Source organism: Chamaea fasciata, unplaced genomic scaffold (assembly GCF_029207755.1).
Source record: "Chamaea fasciata isolate MVZ Bird 193981 ecotype frontalis unplaced genomic scaffold, bChaFas1.0.hap1 SCAF_57, whole genome shotgun sequence".
Lineage (NCBI taxonomy): Eukaryota > Metazoa > Chordata > Aves > Passeriformes > Sylviidae > Chamaea > Chamaea fasciata.
This window is the reverse complement of record NW_027094142.1, coordinates 252,870-270,606: the sequence shown is the minus strand read 5'-3', so window position 1 is coordinate 270,606 and position 17,737 is coordinate 252,870. Positions and strand designations below refer to the sequence as shown.

At 58.1% G+C, this 17,737-nt stretch overlaps 2 non-coding genes across 2 annotated transcripts; both read right to left on the bottom strand.

Moving 5' to 3' along the window:
* Positions 1-7,936: 7,936 nt before the first annotated feature.
* LOC136304217 (small nucleolar RNA SNORD45) lies at positions 7,937-8,020 on the bottom strand. Its single transcript, XR_010724428.1, has one exon. It is a non-coding gene; the product is annotated as a small nucleolar RNA SNORD45 (small nucleolar RNA).
* Positions 8,021-16,755: 8,735 nt separating this feature from the next.
* LOC136304216 (small nucleolar RNA SNORD45) lies at positions 16,756-16,839 on the bottom strand. The gene has a single exon (XR_010724427.1). It is a non-coding gene; the product is annotated as a small nucleolar RNA SNORD45 (small nucleolar RNA).
* Between the last annotated feature and the right edge of the window lie 898 nt (positions 16,840-17,737).

Here is a 17,737-nt window from a genome sequence, read left to right as displayed (position 1 = left end):
AGTGCACCCCAGTACACCCGACTGTGCCCCAGTACACACCAGCACGCCCCAGTATGTCGCAACATGCCCCAGTATCCTCCAGTGTGGCTCTAACCCTGCCTTTCTCCCCAGCCCCCTGTGGCTGAGCAGGTGAAGCTTCTGCGGGAGTGATGCCTGGCTGCCCCTCTGGATTCCCCGGTGAGAAATCTTGGGGGATCTCCTGCCCCACAAAAGATCCTCAGGGCCCAGGGCAGATCCCTGATCCCACTGGTGTGTGCAGACCTTGGGGATGGCAGAGGGACATGGAGGGGGCTGTCCCTGACCCATGTCGTGGGCTGAGGTGGCCAGAGCTGTCCCCAAGGCTTTCCTTGCACTGGGGGGCTCTGGGGACACCCAGTGTCCCTGTGGGAGCAGGGAGGGCTGCGGGAGCTTTTGGGATATTCCAGGGTGAGGGGCTCTGGGAGGCACATGGATCTCAAGAGCCAAGTCCAGTCCCAGGTATATCCCGGGCTCCAAATCCCTTCTGCTGCAGGTCCCTGCAGAGAGAGGGGTGGGGACAAGGGCCCTCTCGTGTCCCAGTGGACACCAGGATTTGTCCCAATTTGGGCTCTGCCTTTCAGGCCTGGAACTGGTGGTGACACTCGTGTCCTGTCCCTCTCCAGCGGTATGAGGAGATGATCATGCCTGGATAACCCCCCTGATCCCCTGGAAGCCCTGGGAATTTCCCTGGAAGAATCAATAAACCCCTTCAGCAAAGCAACTCTATCTATCCATGACTGCTTGTACTCATGCCCATGTGTGTTCCCGTGCCCCTGAGTGTTCCCATGACCCTGTGTGTTCTGAATCCTTGTGTGTTCTGTGCTGCTCTCTCAAACCTGGGAGTCTCCAGTTCCTCTCCCACCATGAACAGTCACTCCAGAGGCTCACAGGTGTCTGTCTCCCTGGTGCCCTGGACAGGGCAGGTTGGGACACCCTGGAATGTCCCCCCACAGCTGGGAGGGATGAGGGGCACCCAGAGCAGCCTCTGCAGCGCCCAGGATTTGGGGCACGGAGGGAAATGGGTTCTGCCCAGGGCTCTGGGAGCCCCATCCCCAGGGAGCACAGGTTGGGGTCAGAGCAGGAGTGGGTCAGGGACAGGAGCCTGGATCCCTGGTTCCTCTGGTCCGTCTGGGAGCCACAGTGCTTCCCTGCCCAAGGATCAGCACTCCTGAGCTCATGCCTGTCGGGAATGAGGGGCTTAAGGTCACTTTCAGGATCCCCAGGTGTTCAGATGCCATCCTTGAGGTGCCTCTGCCCAAATTCAGGGGCAAATGGGACCATGTGCCAAAGTCAATAGTACAGAATTCACTGGACAATGAAATGTGAGGGAGAGGAAGGAGAAGGGCAGGAAGAGAGGGAGAAGGGAGGCAGGGAGATCAATCAGAAGGTCAGAACCACCCATGGATCCAGCAGCATTCTGTTGGTCCTTCTTCCCCCGGAGCTTCTCAGTGGTGAGGGGTCCTGAGGGCATTGTGAACTTTTCCCTGTTTATCCATTTTAGCAAACTAAGGAATTGGTGCTCAAGGGCTACACAGCTCTCTAATGCCATTGGTAAACAATTTTCTGGCCTTGGGTGCTAATTAGTCCCAGCTCAGGTTTTCTCTTCTCTTCAGCCGGAGGTTTCTGGGGTCGGTGGCTGTGAGTTGGTGGTCGCCGTATTCCCCTCTGGAATTCCCTTTGATCCAGTCAGAGCCAATTCCAGCAGGGATGCCTGGTTGGATTTCCCTGTCCACCACTCGGGATGCACTCTGCTCCCCCAGCTTTGTTTACCTCCCCCAAGGTGCGAGATAACCCCCAGACAATTGTTCCACCTTGATGTTATCTTAGGGTGCTCCATTCTGCACTTGTCTCATGGCAAAGTTCTCCTGAGGTGACAGATTTTGGGATGGGCAAGTGCTGTTCCTTAATCCCAACACCAGTGGAGCCTCCCCACCCCCCTGGGTGTCCCCATGTGTCCCCTCAGTGTTCCAGCCCGGTCATCTCCTGGTGACCATCCACCCCCACTTCCTGCAGGTCCCAGAGCACAACGTGGTCTCTGAGGCTCGGCACTGTCACTGCTGGTCCCCATTGAGATGTGACATGCCCTCAACAAGTAGCCAAGGGGTGGCCTTCATCGTCACCATCATCTTCGTCACCACAACCACCCGCACCATCAACCTCACCCCCACAGCAACATCATCTTCATCATCCTCACCTCCATCACCATCACCCAATATCATCAACCTGACATCATCACCACAACACCAACAGCACCATCACTGTCATCTTCATCACCTTCATCTTCATCACCCACACCATTAACACCATCACCATGACACTAGTCACACCATCATCATCATCATCCTAACATACCTCATCTTTATCACTCACGCTTTCATCCACACTATGGTGAACTCCATCACCAATATCCTCATCATCCAACACCGTTGACACCGTCACCATGACACCAGTTACACCATCATCACCTTCATCATCTTCATCAGCCACACCATCATCTTCATCATTGATACCTTTGTCTTCATCACAGACACCTTCACTTTTGTCATCAATACCATCATCAGCACCATCTTTGTCATCAACATCTTCATCAGTCACACCATCATCTTCACCAGCAACCCCAATCAACACCACCAAACAGCATCATCATTACACACCACCATAGACACTGTTACCACCACACCACCCACATCTTCATCTTCATCACTCGCACCTTCATCTTCATCGCTAACAGCAGTATCACCAGTCAACTCCAACACAATCAATTCCATCACCATGACACTGACAACACTATCATCATCACCACCATCACTGTCACCATCATTATTACTATCACTCACACCTTGCTCTTCATCATCAACACCACAGTGAACTCCATCAGCTCCATTATCATCACCCAACACCATCTTCATCATCCATCTCCATCATCATCATCATATGAACGTCACCACCACCACCATCATCATCATCATCACCATCATGCCCTCCATGATGCCCCTGTGTCCCTTCAGTGAGTCGTCCCATGTCCTCCTCCATGGCAACCCACACCCCTCCCCCACCTTCCATCCCATCCATGTCCCGCCATGTGCCCACCCACCATGGTGACCCCGAGATGTTCCTGATGTACCACTTAGGCACTTGAAGAAACAATCCCTGGCCCAAATGTCTCCAATCACCATGTCCCCGAGTCCTTGTGGTGTTCCTCATCCCCCCTTCCCCCCAAGGTGACCCCTTAATGTCCCCAGTGTCCCTTCCAACCTATTGGAGAACCAGATGCTGCCCTGGGTAAACATCTGGCTGATGGGCTCCACACATCCTCTGTTCCCATATCCTCCCCCATCTTGACCTCCCAATCTCTCCCCCCATGGTGATCCCCAAATGTCCCCATGTCCCCCACAGCCTGTCAGAGAGCCAATCACTTGCCTGGATGCCACAATGGGCGAACATGTGGCTGATGTGTAGAACCCAAACCCCTGGATTGTGTGGTGCTGGCAAGGAACTCCAAGATTGAGTTGGCAGGAACACTAGTTCGGCAGGAGATGGGTGGGTGAACCCTTGATTGGGCATGTTCTGGGTGGTAGGTGTGACAAACCCAAATTTGGGGGTATGGGGTCTGGGGAACATGAGGGTTGGAGGAAATGGAGGTTTTGGAGGAGGTGGCTCGATTTTGTGGGCAGTGATGGCTGGGGTAACCCAAATTTCAACGGTGGTGAGGAAGAACCAATATTTGAAGGGGGTACCAATTTTGGGACAGACCCTTGGACTGGGGTATTCTGGGTGAGGACTTATGTGGGAGGACTCCTGGATTGGGGGGAACGTGTGTGGGGGTCCAAGTTTGGGAGGGAACTTGGGGAGTACCTCCTGAATTGGGGGGGATTATGTGTTGGGTAGCCCTAAATATGGGTGACTGTAGGTGGGGGAACTTCAAATTTGTGGGCAGCAGATGCCCTAGAATTGGGGGACTCTGGGGAGTATATCCCAGTTTTGGGGATCAGTCTGAGGTGGCAGTGGGGTGGGCAAAATTCTTGATCAGTGACTGCGGGCACATACAATGACTGGGTAACCACATAGATCCAGGCTCTCCCCAGCCCCCCAGGTGAGAGCCCAAAACCAAGGGTGTGGCAAAAATGGAGGACTCTCAGGTGTGAGGCTGCACCACTAAACTGGAGGGAATCTGCTGTAAAATCTGGAGCAGCCTCTAAGATATGGGGAAGAACCCAATCTTTGGGGGACAAAGTGTTGGAAATTCAAATTTGGGGGGTATTTTTGGTGGGGAGATCGCAGTTTGGGGCAAAAGTGGGTGGGAAATGCCTGGATTGGAGGGATTGGGTGGGGGAACTGCAATTTAGGGGAGTTCTGGGTTGAGAGCACTCTAATTTGGGGCATTTTTGGAGGGTTTGCACCCTGCATTAGAGGGTGCTAGGCAGAGAGAGCCCCAATTTTGTTCCTCACTGGCTTGAAGAGTCAGATTTTGGAGTTGTTGTAGGTGCTGACACCATAATTCTGGAGGCTGGTGGCTGGCGGCTGGCAAGCAGCCCCCACTGGGCAGATTTTGGGAGGTTTCTGGTTTAGGGGTCCCCAAATTTCGTGGAGGCAACTGTTGATTTGGAGGGTTTGGGGGAGGATACCCCGGTGCTGGAGGTCAATGGGTGAAGTAACTCAAGAAATGGTTTCATGGGAGGGGATCCACATGGACAGGCCTTGGCTGTGACACCTCCCAGTCTGGGGGTTTCTCTCAAGAGGACCCCCACGTTTCGGCAATGGGGTGGAGGTGGGAAGGGTGGAAGATGTGCCCCCCAGGAGCTACATGCACCGGAGGCTGGCGGGGGGAGAGCTTTGGAGACCCCTTCCCAGTTTTTGGGGCCCCACATCAATGTCCACGGCGTGTCTGATCCACAGCGGCCCCAACCAGGACATTGCACTGCAGGTGCTGGAACCCTAAAATCCACCCTGGGATTCCTCCAAAACCACCACAACACCCACCCTGAGATCCCAAAATATGGCTTGTGGTGTCGGAGCCGATGGGACGGCGACAAGAGAGATCTCTGGAGTCCAGGGCAGCTCTTGAAACATGCCGTTTATTGCACAGGTTGTGGGTACAAGAGCTTTGCCTAATCTGCCAGCCACAGCTAAAAGCGGGCCCAAAAGAGAGAGCAAGAGAGAGAGAGACTGAGAGAGCGAGAGCTAAGCTCCTGTTACAATACCTTATATCTCTTTCTGTGGTGAATATTCTAATTTACACTGGCTAACCGGTACAAGACACAAATCTTACAGAATCTACATACAGCCTATAAGAACCACTACATTACCACACTGTGTGACATTTTAAACTTTAAAAGCGACTCTTTAGACTCTTTTCTCCTGCTGCATTGACCTTTGGATCCCTCAGCTAGCAGAAGGGAATTGTTCAACCAAAAGGGATTCTCCTTCAGCGGGCCAGACCATTGTTTTATGGTTGTATAACAACCAAGGCTCAGTGTCCTACATCTCAAAGCTTTCATTTCGACTTCGCTTATAGGCTTCATATTTTCAGAACCTTTTGCCAAGCAACCGTATTTATAAGGTTTCCCTGTTCTATCTTCCCCAGCACTGAGGATCCCCAAAATCCACTCCTGGAACCCCCAAAGCCCAGCCCCAGTCACGGGCACCGGGAAACCCAGAGCCAGGTCCTCCCAGTCACCAGGGGACGCCAACGCCCAACACATCCCACCCCCACTGACCCACCCCATCCAGGGGACCCCAAATCTACATCCTGGGCTCTGCAAGGTTCTCCCATCACATCCCCCGTTTAGGACGGACCCTCCCCAAAGCCGCCTCCTCCCCCAGTCAGCAGGACCCCCGAGCAGGCACTGGGTTCTTCCAGCCGCCAGGTGCCCCAACGCCCAAGATGACAAAACACCCCAAAGACCCCAAAGCTCCACCTGGGCTCCCTCCAACCCCCTCCCCACCTAAGGGAGAGCCCCACACCCACCCTGGGGTCCCTCTGCAACCCTTTTCTCCCTCTACTCCCAAATAAACTCCTGTTCTAAACACTCTTCCAGTTTGATCGGGGTGTCACCCCAAAGTCCACCATAGACTGCAAAAGCAACCACTTTATAACCAACTCAACACGGGGTCATGATCACAGACCCACTGAGCCCCTACTCCAAACCTGCGTCAGTCCTGCTGGTCGGGACTGGGATCAGCCTTTTCCCTGAGAAATTCGAATGGAAAATAGGAAATCCCTCGGTTTGAAATGGAAACCGGCAGCCAGGGAATGAGCCCTCAGGTGCAACAGGATTCCAAGGGTCCCAAGCCCTAGTCTGAGGTTTCCAAACCCCTGCTCGGGGGTCACGATCTGACTTGGAGCATCTCAAACCCTGCGATGTCATCAGAGTGTCCAGGACAGGCCAGGGGACATGCTGGGTTTCTCAGCTCAGCCCTGCAAAAGGCAGAGCTGAAATTCCAGTGCCACGTGCTAAAAGCCAAAGAGGAGCAGCTGCCAAGGAACAGGGAGGAGGCCTGGCAGGACCTGGAGCTGCAGGAGAAGGAGCCACACGGCTCATCTGGCAGCAAGAGGAGGAGATGCCAAGTCTGACCAAGGGCACTGAAGCACCTGCACTGCAATTCCCAGCTGCACCAGGCCTGGAGCAGAGCCGGGGCTCCAAATCCCTTCCAAATCCTAATCCTGTCCCAAGAGGGGAATGAGGGGAGCCCAAAGGAACAACGCTGGCCCTAACCCCCCCTTCCCAGTCGCTCCTCCACAAGCTGATCCCATGGAATGGCCATTGACAGATCCCATGGAGCAGGATCCTTAAAACAGCAGCTCCACCCGCTTCCTTCACCCCCACCATCACAAGCACTGCTGCCAGGGCACAGATTCCCCAAGGAATGTCCAAGCTCTCTCCTCCCTGGAAAGGTTACGCTGCTCTCTTGTACCATCACCCCTCTCCCAAGACCCCTCCCAGCTTTACGGCCACAGCCACACAAGCTCCTGCTCCCCATGTCTGGCTGGGGCCACCTTCCCCAAGCACCCTCTGCTGTCCTTGCGTCCCCAGAACAAGCCAGGGCAGCCCAGACTCCCTGAGGGTGTAGGTGGATCCCAAGGCAGCCCAAGGTGCGGCTGAAGCGCACGTGAAGCGCAAATCCCAAAAATTAAGTGGGGCCAACGGCAAGGGAAAGTTTCCCAGGGGTGCAGGGTGGATGGAGCGAAGAGCTCCCAGGATCAGTGGGATTTGAGCCACGCCACAGCTTGTCCCAGGAGCAAGAGCAATCCTTAGTCCTGCCCCGGGTACTCAGCTGGCAGCTCCCAAGAACTGGCTGACACCCTGTGCTGTGGACTCCCACTTCCCCAGGAAGATGTGGACAAAGTTTATGGAAAAGCTGCTTCTGTTGGATCATGGGCTGCAGGATGGGTGCCCTGGCTTTCAAAATGCCTGAGAGGAGCCTGGGAGCAGCTGGATCACACCCCAGCCACACACAGGATCAGGCGTTGTGTCCAAATCACAACTCTGGGCCGGCCAGAACGTCCCAGGCTGAACCAGAGACCTGCAAGAAGCACAAAACATTCCAGGTTTAGGGCCAGGCTGACCAGAGGTGCCAGTTCCCTCCTGCACACTCACTCCCACCTGCAGCTGCACCAGCCCCGCTGCACAGCGAGAACCCGCACAGCTCTGCCGGCACTCGGGGGCTCAGGGACACCCCGGAGTCAACATTCCCACATGCACCTGGCCACCAACTCCCAAAGCAGCCATTGGGGCCACCTGAGAGCCCCTCGTGGGCACAAACCCCACGGCTCAGCCCACAGCTGCACCTGCCCCACCTGCCAATGGGGCACATCCCAAGCTGGGCCCACCTCTCCTCCAGCTGGCTCAAACTCTGGCATGGGGACTCGATCCCACAGCTGGGAAAAGCTCCACTGCCGGAGCCATCGGGGCCTTCCCGGGCCTCAGAGTAATTCTAGAGCTAAAGCGGTGAGAGACATCAGCTCCGCTCAGATAATACATGCCAGCGCTCATCCCGGGCCCGGCAAGTGCCTCCGCCTCCTCCTCCTCCTCCTCCGGCCCGGCCCAGAGCCGCTGTTCCCAGCGCGGGACGCTCCCTCCGGCCGCAGCCGGGCCCCGGGCCGCAGCCCTTGGCACGCCGCTGGAGCCGGCGCCGCTGGCGGCGGGACAAACCCCCCCGCCGCCGCCCCGGCACGGCCCTGCCCGCGGCCCCGGCTCGGCGGCACCGCCATCGGCCTCACCGGCCTCCCGCCGCCGCCTCGCCCGGCCCGGCCGCTCCGCCCTGGGCCGCGCCGTTCCGGCAGCGCCGCGCTCGGGGCAGCGCCGGCGGCCCCGCGCCCTTGGAGCGGCCCCTTCCACAGCCCGGCCACCGGCACCCTCGGGGGCTCTGCCCGGGGGGCTCCGGGCCCGGGGGGCTCCGGGACCGCGGCTCCCGCCGCTCCCCGCTCAGGGCCCCTGCCAGCAACGAGGCGACCCGCGGCCCTTCCCGGGATCCCCGCCTGTCCTTCCCGGGATCCCCGCCTGTCCCCGGGATCCCCGCCTGTCCTTCCCGGGATCCCCGCCTGCCCCCGGGATCCCCGCCTGCCCCCGGGATCCCCGCCTGTCCTTCCCGGGATCCCCGCCTGCCCCCGGGATCCCCGCCTGCCCCCGGGATCCCCGCCTGTCCTTCCCGGGATCCCCGCCTATCCCCGGGATCCCCGCCTGTCCTTCCCGGGATCCCCGCCTGTCCCCGGGATTCCCGCCTGTCCCCGGGATCCCCGCCTGTCCCCGGGATCCCCGCCTGTCCTTCCCGGGATCTCCGCCTGTCCCCGGGATCCCCGCCGCTCCCCGGGATCCCCGCCTGCCCCCGGGATCCCCGCCTGTCCTCGGGATCGCCGCCTCTCCCCGGGATCCCTACCTGTCCCCGCCATCCCCGCCTGTCCCCGGGATCCCCGCCTGTCCCCGGGATCCCCTCCTGTCCCCGGGATCCCCGCCTGCCCCCGGGATCCCCGCCTGTCCCCGGGATCCCCGCCTGTCCCCGGGATCCCCACCTGTCCCCGGGATCCCCGCCTGCCCCCGGGATCCCCGCCTGTCCCCGGGATCCCCGCCTGTCCCCGGGATCCCCGCCTGTCCTTCCCGGGATCCCCGCCTGTCCCCGGGATCCCCACCTGTCCTCCCCGGGATCCCCGCCTGCCCCCGGGATCCCCGCCTGTCCCCGGGATCTCCGCCTGTCCCCGGGATCCCCGCCTGTCCTTCCCAGGATCCCCGCCTGCCCCCGGGATCCCCGCCTGCCCCCGGGATCCCCGCCTGTCCTTCCCGGGATCCCCGCCTGCCCCCGGGATCCCCGCCTGCCCCCGGGATCCCCGCCTGTCCCCGGGATCCCCGCCTGTCCTTCCCGCGATCCCCGCCTGTCCCCGGGATCCCCGCCTGTCCCCGGGATCCCCGCCTGTTCCCGGGATTCCCGCCTGTCCCCGGGATCCCCACCTGCCCCCGGGCCCGGCCCGCACCACGCGGTCGCTCCCGCCGCCGCCGCCGCTCCAAGGGACATCCGGCCGCGCCGGGGCGGGGGAGTCGCCCGCGGGATCCGCCCCCATCCGCCTCCAGCTCCCCCGTCCCCATCCCGGCCCATCCCACCTCCCTTGCCCTCCATCCCTGCAGGGCGGGCACCTTCCACTGCCCCGGCACGGGCACGCCGAGGGGGCCGTGCCCGCTGGCTCCGTGCCCAAGCGCTCCGTCAAAGGTGCCATTTGCATCTTTTTCTCCTCCCCGCAGCTCTCCAGGAGCCTGGAAAGGATCTCCTTTGGGCACCTGCCCGTGGTCTCCCTGTTCCTCGGCACTGCTGTCACCAAACCATCGGGAAAAGCTCGCTAGCACTCTAATTCCTCTATGAAAAAGCAGGCGTGGCTTTGTTTTGGTGCTGGAGTAACGCACCCCCAGCTATTTTACACACCAGCGCCTATCTGTGTCACTAATACGAATCCATCCCGTTTCCCAAACTCACACGTGATTGCTGAACCTTGTCACAAATTCATGGACATGTTCAAGGACTTCTGAGGAATCAATTACATCAGAGTAAGGGGTCTCTCAAGGGTCTCTGGCGCTTCTTTGGGGAACATCCCATTCCTCAAAGTGTCCTTTTCGGTCACGAGCCTCCTCAACCCAGTTTGTCCCCACCGAACGCATCCCAGCTCCGTCATGTGAGCAATACATGCCTTTTCCCCAGCACTGCTCACACCCCGGTCTGTATTTCCATGGCTCACGTACCACGTGCACAAGGAGACGGCTGAATCCAGGACTGAGCGCCGGCTGGGGAAGTTAAGGGAATTCACAGCTCTAAGCGCTGTTTGTTACTGATGGCATAGGGTTTAAACGTTTCTAAAAATAATGGGAATTGTATACATTACATTCAGGGATGTGGTAGGAAAGGTTGGGCCTGGACAGACCTGGGAAAGGGAACCAAAACTACGTAGGCCCTAGAAATAAAGGTCAGGCCTTGTCTTTCCTAATCATGTGAAACTGCACCTGCATAATCATCATATAATAAACCATACGATTGTTAGATGTAGTGATTGTTTGGTAATTGAATATGATTCTAGTTTATTCGTAACAAGTGTCTTGGTTTGGGAAGACACGTATCTGCCAGGTAAAATTACAATCAGAGGCTCTTTGGCAAAGATTTGGGAAATAGGAATAGCAGTTCTTTACTAGTATGTAATACAAAGTAAACAAACACAAAAAAAAACCCCTCTTCTCCCCACCAAACAACTACAGCATTAATGACAAACGACAACAGTACCAAGAACCTCGAGGGCTTTGTTTCACAAAACCCAGGGCAGTTTGGTTTCGCTGTCCCTGCAGGATCCTCAGAGCACCAAGCTGAAACAGTGGAAAAGTCCCGGGCTGGTCGCTGCGATGGCAGGGTGTCCCGGCAGGCAGGGGCAGGATGTCCCGGCAGCGCAGGGGGTGCAGGGTCACGCTGCAGCAAGAGGAGCAGCACTGAAGAAGGTGAAGGCGAGGCAGGGCTTGGACCAGCTCCCCGCGGGTGGCCGGGAAAATTCCGGATTCAGGCCTAACCGGTGATAGTAAATTTCTCAAAACTGGATCCCTTTGGCCACAGTGAAACTCCTCCAGCCAGCAACAGCCGTTCTCCGGTCGGCGTGCTCTGCGGCGGCCGAGATCCTCGAGGAGCGGCAGACACGCGTCTCCCCGAACGCCGGAAAAAGAAAAGCACGCAGCTGCCTCAAGCTTTGTCTTTTACCTGCGTTATCTCTCCCTTCTACCTTTGTCCACCTCTTTGTTTCCGTTAAGTACTCTCAAGTATCCAACACTTAGTCTCCTTGGTAACTTGTGAGAAAAAAATTCTTTAGAGAAAAAAGGAACAAACCTAACCCCCAACACAAGAATTGTGAGGAACGATGTTTGGGGGGCCTGGTGAAAACTACAGGAATTCATACAATAGAACAATCTAAGTTTTATAATTAACATGTAGTTATATAACAAAAGGGTATAAAAACACGTCCATCTCAAATCCATGTCGGAGTCATGTTTGGGGTTGTACCCTGTACCCCTGATTCCCAGAGCTCTTCAATGAAAGCACCTGCATATAATCCTTCTGTGATTATGTGTTTCAACGCTAACATTACCATTAAAGATTTTCCCAACGTTTGTTCAAGATTGACCCAACTCTGCCCTGGTTTTCTCCCCTAAGCCCCACGTCCCCATCATCCCTGGGGCTGGCTCAGCTCCGTGCCTGGTGGTGCCTCCAGCACTGCCCGCCCCCAGCTCCGGCCTGAGGAACTGGGAATTCAAGGACACCTGGGAGAAGCTGATCTGCTCCATGGGGTCTCCACAGGAATAAGCCCGTGTCTCCTTCCAAGGCATTTCCAGTCCAAATCCAGAGCCTCCTGTGCTGTTGGAGGGCGCTGGTGGACAATGGGGGACGATCCATGAATTGGGGGGTTCTGGGTGTGGGGAGGCTCAAGAATTTGGGCGGTGATGGCGGCAGAACCCTGGGATTGTGGGTGCTAGGTGGGGAAGCTCAGAGACTGGGGGGCCTGGACCCCAGTTTGGGGGAGAGATTGGTGGGGGGAGCCTGGAATTGCTGGGTTCCAGGTGGAAGGCATGACAACCGCAAACTTGGGGCTGTTGCGTGATGGGAACGTGAGGTTTGAAGAAAATGGGGAAGTTTCAGTGGAGGGGGCTCAATTTTGGGGGCAGTGATAGTTTGGGGTACCCCAAATTTCAGCGGTGATGAAGAAGCACCAATATTTGAAGGGGGTACCAATTTTGGGACAGACTCTTGGACTGGGGTATTCTGGGTGAGGACTGATGTGGAAGCACCCCTGGATTGGGGGGAACGTGTGTTGGGGGTCACAGTTCAGGAGGGAAATTGGGGGTAACTCTTGAATTGGGTGGGAAACGTGATGGGTAACTAAATTTCGGTGACTGAGGGTGGGGGAACCGCAACTTTGAAGCCACCAGACACCTCGAAGTGGGGAGATTTGGGGAGAGTACCCCAATTTTGGGGATCAGTGTGGGGTGGCAGTGGGGTGGGAAAAAGTTTTGGTCAATGACTGGGGGCACTCCCCCCACCCCATTTTCCCCCGCCCCATATCGGGTCTTAGCGATTGGGCATCGCTCTGGGGTTCCCCCTGACCCCCCTCTTCCCCAGATGATTTTGGGGGTGCTCTGGGCCGGGGGCTTCACCCACCGGTTGGGGGTCGAGTGCTCGAGTGCAGATGAGGCACTGGTGGCTGCAGGGATAGGGGCTGACATCGTCCTGATGGACAACCTGGCCCCGCAGGTGAGCCCCAAAATCAGAGGGGAACCAATAGTGGGGAGACCCCAGAGGTGGGGCCGGACTCCAAAAATGAGAGCTGGATTGTGAAAATGGGAGATAGACCAGAAAAATGGGGGGGGAAGCCCCAAAAAATGGGGGGTAACCACATAGATCTGGGATCTCCAGAGCCCCCCAGGTGAGAGCCCAAAACCAAGGGTGTGGCAAAAATGGGGGACTCTCAGGTGTGAGGCTGCACCACTAAACTGGAGGGAATCTGCTGTAAAATCTGGAGCAGAGATACGGGGAAGAACCCAATCTTTGGGGGACAAAGTGTTGGAAATTCAAATTTGGGGGATATTTTTGGTGGGGAGATCGCAGTTTGGGGCAAAAGTGGGTGGGAAATGCCTGGATTGGAGGGATTGGGTGGGGGAACTGCAATTTAGGGGAGTTCTGGGTTGAGATCACTCTAATTTGGGGCATTTTTGGAGGGTTTGCACCCTTGATTAGAGGGTGCTAGGCAGAGAGAACCCCAGTTTTGTTGGTCAGTGGTTTGGAGAACCGAAATTTGGAGTTGTTCTGGGTGCTCAGACTATAATTACAGATGTCGGTAGGTGGCGAGGATCTCCCATAGGGCAGATTTTGGGAGGTTTCTGGTTCAGAGGACTCCCAATTTGTGGAGACAATTGTCGATTTGGGGGAGGATATCCCAATGCCGGAAGTCAATGAGTGGAGTAACTCAAGCAATGGTTTCATGGCAGGGGATCCATGTGGACAGGTTTTGGCAATCACACCCCCCAATTTGGGGGGGTTCTGTCCAGTGTACACCCAAGTTTCGGCAAAGGGGTGGAGGTGGGAAGGGTGGAAGATGTGCCCCCCAGGAGCTACACGCAGCGGAGGCTCGCAGGGGGAGAGCTTTGGAGACCCCTTCCCAGTTTTTGGGGCCCCACACCAATGTCCACGGCGTGTCTGATCCACAGCGGCCCCAACCAGGACATTGCACCGCAGGTGCTGGAACCCTAAAATCCACCCTGGGATTCCTCCAAAACCACCACAACACCCACCCTGAGATCCCAAAATATGGCTTGTGGTGTCGGAGCCCATGGGACGGCGACAAGAGAGATCTCTGGAGTCCAGGGCAGCTCTTGAAACATGCCGTTTATTGCACAGGTCGTGGGTACAAGAGCTTTGCCTAATCTGCCAGCCACAGCTAAAAGCGGGCACAAAAGAGAGAGCAAGAGAGAGAGAGACTGAGAGAGCGAGAGCTAAGCTCCTGTTACAATACCTTATATCTCTTTCTGTGGTGAATATTCTAATTTACACTAGCTAACCGGTACAAGACACAAATCTTACAGAATCTACATACAGCCTATAAGAACCACTACATTACCACACTGTGTGACATTTTAAACTTTAAAAGCGACTCTTTAGACTCTTTTCTCTTGCTGCATTGACCTTTGGATCCCTCAGCTAGCAGAAGGGAATTGTTCAACCAAAAGGGATTCTCCTTCAGCGGGCCAGACCATTGTTTTATGGTTGTATAACAACCAAGGCTCAGTGTCCTACATCTCAAAGCTTTCATTTCGACTTCGCTTATAGGCTTCATATTTTCAGAACCTTTTGCCAAGCAACCGTATTTATAAGGTTTCCCTGTTCTATCTTCCCCAGCACTGAGGATCCCCAAAATCCACTCCTGGAACCCCCAAAGCCCAGCCCCAGTGACGGGCACCGGGAAACCCAGAGCCAGGTCCTCCCAGTCACCAGGGGACGCCAACGCCCAACACATCCCACCCCCACTGACCCACCCCATCCAGGGGACCCCAAATCTACATCCTGGGCTCTGCAAGGTTCTCCCATCACATCCCCCGTTTAGGACGGACCCTCCCCAAAGCCGCCTCCTCCCCCAGTCAGCAGGACCCCCGAGCAGGCACTGGGTTCTTCCAGCCGCCAGGTGCCCCAACGCCCAAGATGCCAAAACACCCCAAAGACCCCAAAGCTCCACCTGGGCTCCCTCCAACCCCCTCCCCACCTAAGGGAGAGCCCCACACCCACCCTGGGGTCCCTCTGCAGCCCTTTTCTCCCTCTACCCCCAAATAAACTCCTGTTCTAAACACTCTTCCAGTTTGATCGGGGTGTCACCCCAAACTCCACGATAGACTGCAAAACCAACCACTTTATAACCAGCTCAACACGGGGTCATGATCACAGACCCACTGAGCCCCTACTCCAAACCTGCGTCAGTCCTGCTGGTCGGGACTGGGATCAGCCTTTTCCCTGAGAAACTCGAATGGAAAATAGGAAATCCCTCGGTTTGAAATGGAAACCGGCAGCCAGGGAATGAGCCCTCAGGTGCAACAGGATTCCAAGGGTCCCAAGCCCAAGTCTGAGGTTTCCAAACCCCTGCTCGGGGGTCAAGATCTGAGTTGGAGCATCTCAAACCCTGCGATGTCATCAGAGTGTCCAGGACAGGCCAGGGGACATGCTGGGTTTCTCAGCCCAGCCCTGCAAAAGGCAGAGCTGAAATTCCAGTGCCACGTGCTAAAAGCCAAAGAGGAGCAGCTGCCAAGGAACAGGGAGGAGGCCTGGCAGGACCTGGAGCTGCAGGAGAAGGAGCCACACGGCTCATCTGGCAGCAAGAGGAAGAGATGCCAAGTCTGACCAAGGGCACTGAAGCACCTGCGCTGCAATTCCCAGCTGCACCAGGCCTGGAGCAGAGCCGGGGCTCCAAATCCCTTCCAAATCCTAATCCTGTCCCAAGAGGGGAATGAGGGGAGCCCAAAGGAACAACGCTGGCCCTAACCCCCCCTTCCCAGTCGCTCCTCCACAAGCTGATCCCATGGAATGGCCATTGACAGATCCCATGGAGCAGGATCCTTAAAACAGCAGCTCCACCTGCTTCCTTCACCCCCACCATCACAAGCACTGCTGCCAGGGCACAGATTCCCCAAGGAATGTCCAAGCTCTCTCCTCCCTGGAAAGGTTACGCTGCTCTCTTGTACCATCACCCCTCTCCCAAGACCCCTCCCAGCTTTACGGGCACAGCCACACAAGCTCCTGCTCCCCATGTCTGGCTGGGGCCACCTTCCCCAAGCACCCTCTGCTGTCCTTGCGTCCCCAGAACAAGCCAGGGCAGCCCAGACTCCCTGAGGGTGTAGGTGGATCCCAAGGCAGCCCAAGGTGCAGCTGAAGCACACGTGAAGCGCAAATCCCAAAAATTAAGTGGGGCCAACGGCAAGGGAAAGTTTCCCAGGGGTGCAGGGTGGATGGAGCGAAGAGCTCCCAGGATCAGTGGGATTTGAGCCACGCCACAGCTTGTCCCAGGAGCAAGAGCAATCCTTAGTCCTGCCCCGGGTACTCAGCTGGCAGCTCCCAAGAACTGGCTGACACCCTGTGCTGTGGACTCCCACTTCCCCAGGAAGATGTGGACAAGGTTTATGGAAAAGCCGTTTCTGTTGGGTCATGGGCTGCAGGATGGGTGCCCTGGCTTTCCAAATGCCTGAGAGGAGCCTGGCAGCAGCTGGATCACACCCCAGCCACACACAGGATCAGGCGTTGTGTCCAAATCACAACTCTGGGCCGGCCACAACGTCCCAGGCTGAACCAGAGACCTGCAAGAAGCACAAAACATTCCAGGTTTAGGGCCAGGCTGAGCAGAGGTGCCAGTTCCCTCCTGCACACTCACTCCCACCTGCAGCTGCACCAGCCCCGCTGCACAGCGAGAACCCGCACAGCTCTGCCGGCACTCGGGGGCTCAGGGACACCCCCGAGTCCACATTCCCACATGCACCTGGCCACCAACTCCCAAAGCAGCCATTGGGGCCACCTGAGAGCCCCTCGTGGGCACAAACCCCACGGCTCAGCCCACAGCTGCACCTGCCCCACCTGCCAATGGGGCACATCCCAAGCTGGGCCCACCTCTCCTCCAGCTGGCTCAAACTCTGGCATGGGGACTCGATCCCACAGCTGGGAAAAGCTCCACTGCCGGAGCCATCGGGGCCTTCCCGGGCCTCAGAGTAATTCTAGAGCTAAAGCGGTGAGAGACATCAGCTCCGCTCAGATAATACATGCCAGCGCTCATCCCGGGCCCGGCAAGTGCCTCCGCCTCCTCCTCCTCCTCCTCCGGCCCGGCCCAGAGCCGCTGTTCCCAGCGCGGGACGCTCCCTCCGGCCGCAGCCGGGCCCCGGGCCGCAGCCCTTGGCACGCCGCTGGAGCCGGCGCCGCTGGCGGCGGGACAAACCCCCCCGCCGCCGCCCCGGCACGGCCCTGCCCGCGGCCCCGGCTCGGCGGCACCGCCATCGGCCTCACCGGCCTCCCGCCGCCGCCTCGCCCGGCCCGGCCGCTCCGCCCTGGGCCGCGCCGTTCCGGCAGCGCCGCGCTCGGGGCAGCGCCGGCGGCCCCGCGCCCTTGGAGCGGCCCCTTCCACAGCCCGGCCACCGGCACCCTCGGGGGCTCTGCCCGGGGGGCTCCGGGCCCGGGGGGCTCCGGGACCGCGGCTCCCGCCGCTCCCCGCTCAGGGCCCCTGCCAGCAACGAGGCGACCCGCGGCCCTTCCCGGGATCCCCGCCTGTCCCCGGGATCCCCGCCTGTCCCCGGGATCCCCACCTGCCCCCGGGCCCGGCCCGCACCACGCGGTCGCTCCCGCCGCCGCCGCCGCTCCAAGGGACATCCGGCCGCGCCGGGGCGGGGGAGTCGCCCGCGGGATCCGCCCCCATCCGCCTCCAGCTCCCCCGTCCCCATCCCGGCCCATCCCACCTCCCTTGCCCTCCATCCCTGCAGGGCGGGCACCTTCCACTGCCCCGGCACGGGCACGCCGAGGGGGCCGTGCCCGCTGGCTCCGTGCCCAAGCGCTCCGTCAAAGGTGCCATTTGCATCTTTTTCTCCTCCCCGCAGCTCTCCAGGAGCCTGGAAAGGATCTCCTTTGGGCACCAAGGCTTTTCCACGTGCCTCCCTCACCTGCCCGTGGTCTCCCTGTTCCTCGGCACTGC